The sequence below is a fragment of the Stegastes partitus genome, unplaced genomic scaffold, assembly GCF_000690725.1.
Source record: "Stegastes partitus isolate 25-593 unplaced genomic scaffold, Stegastes_partitus-1.0.2 Scaffold844, whole genome shotgun sequence".
Classification (NCBI taxonomy): Eukaryota; Metazoa; Chordata; class Actinopteri; family Pomacentridae; genus Stegastes; species Stegastes partitus.
In genome coordinates this window covers 38,912-46,539 of record NW_007578575.1, presented here as the reverse complement: position 1 = coordinate 46,539, position 7,628 = coordinate 38,912, and the positions used below count along the sequence as shown (strand labels likewise).

At 35.0% G+C, this 7,628-nt stretch overlaps 1 protein-coding gene across 1 annotated transcript in view; it reads right to left on the bottom strand.

Moving 5' to 3' along the window:
* tmem177 (transmembrane protein 177) overlaps positions 1-1,592 on the bottom strand; it is a 7,436-nt gene extending 5,844 nt beyond the window's left edge. The window contains exon 1 of the mRNA XM_008292915.1: positions 1,520-1,592. The gene's annotated coding sequence lies outside the window, so the exon portion shown is untranslated. The remainder of the gene's footprint in view (positions 1-1,519) is intronic.
* Positions 1,593-7,628: the final 6,036 nt, after the last annotated feature.

The window sequence follows — 7,628 nt, the reverse complement described above, 5'->3', positions numbered from 1 at the left end:
AGTTTTGGGTGGACCCCTTTAAACTGGCAAAGTTTCATTGAAATCAGTGAGATGGCTTGTGCCACCCCCGCCTGGTCCTATCGTGGATGCACTCTTAAATGTCCATACCACTGGCCATCATGTTTATAGAATCAGAATTGTGATCGCTGTTAAAATTTGAATCTTCCAGATTAAATGTGGGGCTACTTTTTCTACCTAACTGACTCAGTCGAGATCTGTCTGCCTGCACCTGAACAGTTTTATCATCAGGTGTGTCGGACTGCTCCCTCTCTCACCTCGGTTTGTTGCTTTTTTTTATTTTTATTAAAAACAAAAAACAAAAACATAATCAGCTATGTATCGTTGTGTCACTGGAACACAGCAACAGTAAAACTGACTGTTTCACCCTGTGCAGGCACATTGCTGTGTTGTTATTATAACATAAATTATAACATTATATTACGCTATATTATATATATATATCAGGTAAATCCCATTAATTTATCAGATTAGGAAACACACATCTCTCGCAGACCACATATAATGACGTGACGGGTCCGCGGGCCTTGAGTTTGACATATGTGCTCTAGGTGATGGAGAGTTCATTTCAGGCATAGAACCCCTGTTGCCGTGTCATGGGAATATCCTTAGCTTTGTTACACTCCATTCATCAATGCTACAGCAATTACACGGTATACCTTCAGAATAGGTTGTCACCATGTTGTCAGGGTTAAAGTCCCTCTCCCATCATCAGATAAACCCCTAAAAACTCGTCTTTGTGTATCAAAGTCATATATTTAGAGTTCCCCCCAGTGAGACACTACAAAAAGGCACAATGTAAAGGTAAAGGTGTATCAAGGGCATACTGGGAAATATATCAGAATAACGGACCATACATACGTACGAGATTAATGCCTGTCATATTGGTCAACACATGTCATGGTAATCCTGCAGACTTGTTCTTCCTAGGCTTGAAACAAGCTGAAACTTAAGTGAAAAGTCGGACTCATCTGCTATTTCGTTTGGGGATCTAAAATTATTCATATTCTTAGTGCTGGTAAAAAAAAAAAAAGTAAACGAACCCTTGAATTTAGTGCCTGAGTTTAGTTGTAAAATTTTCTCCTCAAACGTCCATTGCGGTCACGTGGGTTTGAGTTTGGATGCAGTTTGATTTAGGTTATACTAAAGGAAAACACATGTCGACGGCGAAAAGATATATCGACACAGGTTGTATGCTAACTTAGCAGCACTTGCTAATTCTTCTCAGTGCACTTAACCACAGCTGAAACACTTAGAAGCGACACTGTAGCCGTCTAAAAATATCCTGTATGATTGCAAATCGACACACTGAACTTGAGAATAATGTTTTACAACATATTATTTTATTTGCTTACATCGGACAGTAACCTGACTGTACTAACTGAACCAAAAAGGTAATACCCGCAAATACAACCGCTTCACCTCACTACATGTTAAACCTGTGTGGCTGGAACTGTGGCTAAATCTTCTATTTAATCAGCAAACAGCAGTAAACACTTACATGTGCAGTGCGTCTTTACAAGGACAGCGGACAGCTGCAGTTACATGGTGGTGTCCGTAAAGTGATGTAACTGTCGTAATATTGTTTTACGACAGCTTTTCTTCTTCTCTTCTTCTGCAGTTCATCAGATGTCAATGGTTCCCTTCGGTTGTTAAATATTATTTCTTATATATATATATATATATATATATATATATAATTAAATTAAATTATAATTTAGTGAAATAAGACATTGCTTTTGTAGGGAGCCCGTCTGGTGACATCGATAAGAAATAAAAAATAACTCGTTCCCACGCATTAGTAAATCGTGGCCAAAGGTAATTAATGCGTGGGAACGACATAGTTAAGTCGTGGCCACGCATTACTAATATGAAGAAATAAGAGAAGTTCACAGTGCGGTCATACCAGCTGTCGATTAAGGATAACGGGCGTACTTGCATGAAACATGGAGCATTTTGATTTCATTTCATTTTATTTTAACCTTGGAATGAACTATACCGATATCCTGCGACCTCTTGAGATGAAACACCGTGTGATAATTATGTCATTCCCACGCATTAATATCTCGTGGCCACGACGTAAGTATATCGTTCCCACGCATTAATATCTCGTGGCCACGACTTAACTATATGGTTCCCACGCATTAATAACTCGTGGCCACGAGATATTAATGCGTGGGAACGAGTTGTTTTTATTTCTTATCGATGTCACCAGACGGGTTGAAAAAGAATACTGTAAAATAAATAAATAAATAAAAAACTGTCCTAGACAAATTAGAACACTTTGCTGATGAGCAGTGGGCCAAAACCAAAATACCTGTCAACAGGTGCAAAAGTCTGATTGAGTGTTACAGAAAACACTTGATTGCAGTGATTGCCTCAAAGGGTTGATCAACAAAATATTAGTTTACGGGCCCCATCATGCTTGTTTTTTTGTAAAAATAAATAAATAAATAAATAAATAAATAAAAATCGTTTGAACCACAGCTCAAAGGCAATGTCATGATTTTTATTACATTTTTCTTTATTATTACTTTTGTCAATTTCCACTTTTTTCAGTGACAGCTGTTTTTTTCCGTTTTTTAGTGGGAGGGTATGAATACATTTGAGAACGACTGTATGTGTGTGTGTGTGTGTGTGTGTGTGTGTAATGATCATAGAGTTTCAATGTAAATGAGTCTGATAGACATTTCTTATTAAAACACCATAAAGTAATGATCCATATAAAAACAGAAATACCTGTAGAGCAGCACTAAGTTATACCTGCCACCAGAGGCACTTGGGAAAGCAGGGAAGATGTTAAAAATGTTAAAGCAGCTTTCTTCTGTGACGTGAGTGTGATTTTTGTGTTGAATGGATGCAACTGTTCATCATATAAACCAAATGTCAGTTACAATCAGGTAGCGTAACTAATAAACACTGCAAGAAGCCATCATGCAATAGTATAAGTTAGCAGAAAACACCTGTGAAATATAATTTACATGAAAAGATTATGCTTTATATTTCTCTGTATTTTTCACTATGCTTTATTGTTTTTCAGATATGCCAGCGTAAACCCTGCAAGTTGCAACATTCAAAAGTATGAATGTAGAAATGACAACAGCTTTAATAAGGCAACTAAGGCTCAACAGAGAAGAATCATTTGGAATGCTTACACATCCATCCATCCATTTTCTATACACCGCTTAATCCTCATTGGGGTCGCGGGGGGGCTGGAGCCTATCCCAGCCGACTTAGGGTGAAGGCAGGGGACACCCTGGACAGGTCGCCAATCCATCGCAGGGCCACACTTAGAGACAGACAACCAAGCACACTCGCAGTCACACCTACGGACAATTTAGAATCACCAATTAACCTCAACATGTTTTTGGACTGTGTGGGAGGAAGCCGGAGAACCCGGAGAGAACCCACGCTGCACAGGGAGAACATGCAAACTCCACGCAGAAAGATTCCGGTGCCCCCACCAGGACGCGAACCGGCAACCTTCTTGCTGCGAGGCAACAGTGCTACCAACTGTGCCACCTTGCAGCCCAATGCTTACACAGCATAACACTAATTTCTTAGCAAACCTAAAACATTTGAAAGAAAAGTAAAGGCACTTATCAAAACCTTAACAAAACGTTATCAAAACCTTATCTGCATAGCATTATACATACTGCTGGTACCTTGTGCAAAATAAAGAAACATAATGCAATAACAGTGAGCAAAGGAGGCAACTTACTTCAACTGAGTAAACCATTTGGTCCCCAAGGTGCCCATCTGCACATGTGACAAGCCCCCAGCAACTAAGATTTATCAATACATTGAAGGCACGTGTGGCCATCATTGAATTCTTTTGATCTACTTGAATGAGCCAGACAGTAAATATGATTGTTCCTCACACAGTAAATACACTGACTATGTGTGACCTTAATCTATGCATTTTCCTGTTCTTTTGACCATTTGATAAACAAAAATGTCTGTTATGCTATAAATTATAAATGAACTATAAATTAAGAAAACTGCATAGCACATTTATTTTATTTTTTTTAAAATCAAATTCTTAACATTTGAGAGTTAATGGTTTTCTTTTGACATTCGGTCAGACCTCAATAGAGCTGTTGTATATAATATTGTAGTGTTTTTTTTATTACGAACTGTATGTGTGTAATGTGTTTCGTGTGCTGAGTGATTATAAATGGCTGAAAAGAAGTTCCAGGTGAGGCAGGCAGTTCTCTTACCTCATGGCAGGGGGCGCTCTGATCCCAGACATTCTTCTTGTGACTCCGTGGCTGCAGAGTAAGTGACAGCAAGCTAGACTAGGTATTTTTTTTAATTTTATTAACAAATTCAGACAATTTACAAAACTCTCAATGGGAGAAAAGTGCAGTTCAGAAGTACATTTTGCTTTGACCTGAGAACAGCATAATATAGAACAAGAAAACACACAACTTACAGCAAGGCCATCCTTTGGAGTTCATAATAACAGCAAAAGTGAGTATCAGAAAGTTAATAATTCATTAACATTACAATAACACATATTTAGAGACATCATCACAGAGGTTTTCTATTTCTGGACTCGAGTCTTTAATTAGTGATGAGGAAGCAAATTAAGCTTCAAGTTCTGCTTTGAACAGTGCAAGGGATGGACTTTTATTTTGCCATTTACTTTTATGAATGTGGTATTTACCCATAATTATTATTATATTGCAGATTTTGAAAAATTTGTTTGGCATGTTGTAGTTACCGCATAACACTTGTTCCAATTTCAAATGTGCAACTGTATCTATTTTAATTTTCAACCAGTTTATTAAATCATGCCAAAAGGTTTTAATTATGTTACATGAAAAAAAAAGATGTTCAATTGTTTCCTCTTCTTGTGAGCAAAAAACACACGGCTCCACCTCGAAACCAAACCTCTTTTTCAGAATTGTTGCCGAAGGATAGCAACCATTGATTATTTTAAACTGCATTTCCTTAATTTTAGGGGAAATTGACCATTTCATAAATTTTACCCATTTGTTGGTTATTTTTTCATCACTATTATACATTTTTACAATTCTATCAATGTTATGAAATATTTGATCTTTGAATAATTTATTGATAAAATTGTTTTTACATTTCCTTTCAAGTAAAGAAACCTGGTTTAGCTGAATTTTGAGCAAGGTTATTGTTCCTTTAGAGTAATGTAGGTAACTTTGAATTAAATTTAGTAAAGCAATAGGTATTGCTTTGCAAACCTTTTGATACTCTCTATTTGAACTTTGAATGCCATATTTGGCTTTGAACTCAGGGAAGCTAAGAATTTGACCACGACTATCTAGTATGTCTGTGACAAAAATGATATCTTTCTTATACCAACTTCGAATGAATAAAGTTTTTCTGTTAGATGTAATAGCTCTATTATTCCACAAGGTGGAGCCACGTGGAGAAAAATTATGGGTAAACGCCATCTTCCAATAGTGAAGAATCTGTTTGTGGTGTTCAGACAATTTTACAGGCAATTTGGATATTTCAAAATCACATCTCAAAAGAAAATCCATTCCTCCCATTTTATCAAAAATACCTTTTGGGGTAGCAAACCATATAGAGTCAGGGTTACTTCAAAAAGATTTGATCCAATTAACACTGAAAACACCAACTATACATTTGAAGTCAATAGTTTTTAAACCTCCTTTATTATAATCTTTAAGAAGTTGTGATTTTTTAATATTTATTATATATTTATTGCGCCAAATGAATTGATATAGTATTCTATTTGTTTCTTTTAATATTTTGTGGGGTGATATATAGGGAATAGCTTGGATATATTAATTTGGAGATACCTTCTGATTTTGATAATAAGCTTCGACCAAACATAGTTAGATCTCTTGTTAACCAGTGATTGAGACTTTTTGTCATTTCTTCTATTTTTTCCTTAAAATTTTTTGGATTCTCTTGTTTTGACCTCTCTGGATAGTTGAATTCCTAAGTATTTAATTTCATTTTTTACAGGAATTGACTCAAGTTCATTATAATTACAATCATAAAGTGGAAACAGTTCACATTTTTTGAGGTTAAGACAAAGACCTGATGCTCGAGAGAACACTGAGATTACTTCTAAGGCTTTCTTGAGTATTGATTTATTTTTCAAAAAAATAACAGTATCATCAGCAAACTGACTTATTTTAAATTCAGTGTCAAACATTTTAATTCCTTCCAAATCTTGATTATTATTACGAGATAAGCCATTAGTTGTGTACAGAGAACAAATAGTTTGGGTTAAATTGGGCAACCTTGACGTATTCCACAAGAGACATTAATCCTTGGTGTGATGCCAGGATGTACAGGAACATAACTATAAATTTCATTATAAAACATTTTAATTATTTGGGCAAAATTTGTCACCAAAACCAAACATATGTAGTGATTGAAGTAAAAAATCATGCTCAATGGAATCAAATGCCTTGAAAAAATCAATAAACAATATTAAGTTTTCTGAGTTTGTAAGGGTGTGATAGTCTAACATATCTAAAATTAACCTAACATTGTTTTGTATAACTGTCCCTTTAATAAAAGCTGATTGAAATTCATCAACTAATTTACTCAAGACACCTTTGATTCTATTGGCATAAACAAGAGCTAATAATTTATAATCACTACATAATAAAGTAATAGGTCTCCAATGATCTAATTCTAAAAGATCCTTGTTTGGTTTGGGTAACAAAGTTATTAAGCCAGTTTTCACTGTTGGGGATAATTGACCGTTATTTATACAGTCTTCAAATGCATTCAATAAAAGCTGTTTCAAAACATTTTATAAAATTCTATGGTTAGACCATCAATACCTGGTGATTTACCATTTTTCATTTGTTTCAAAGCAGTTTCTATCTCTTGTATAGTTCTATCCTCTTCGAGTAATGTCTTGTCTTCAGTTGGTACTTTATTAATGTTGTCTTTAACTGTGTTCATAAAAATATCCCATTCTTCTTTAATAAATTTTTTCTTATATAAGTTTCTATAGAATTTAGTTATTTCTTGTGTTATTTGTGCGGAATCTTTTATAATGACACCATTTTTATTTAACATAGTGATGTTTTTCTTAGTTTGTCTTCTTTTCTCAAGAGTGTAAAAATATGATGAATTTTTTTCACCTTGTTCAATCCATTTGGCTTTAGATCTTACAAAGGCACCTTTTGCCTTCTCTAAATAAAGCTCATCTAGTTGATTTTGAAAAGAATGTAATTGTTCCTTGTCTTCCTCTGTTAAGTTGGGCTTTTCACAGAGTGAACTTATTTTTCCAGCCAGTTCTTTTTGTTTCATTTTACGAGCTTCAGTAATTTTTTGCCCTGATTCAATTGCTTGTTGTTTTACCCGAAATTTAAACCATTCCCATTTGCTAATATTTGAAGTGTCCATCTTAATTATTTCACTGAATATTGATTTCACTTGTCCACAAAATTATTTGTTTAGTAATAATGTATTGTTGAATTTCCAAACGTTATTGGATTTCTGTTTTTTAGTTACAAAAGACAGTGAGAGATCAATAATACAATGTTCAGTAAGTGGTGACATTTGAATATCACACTTTGTTATGGAGCTGTTGAGTCTGGCCAGCGATGGAGTCCATGGACTTACACAAACACATACAT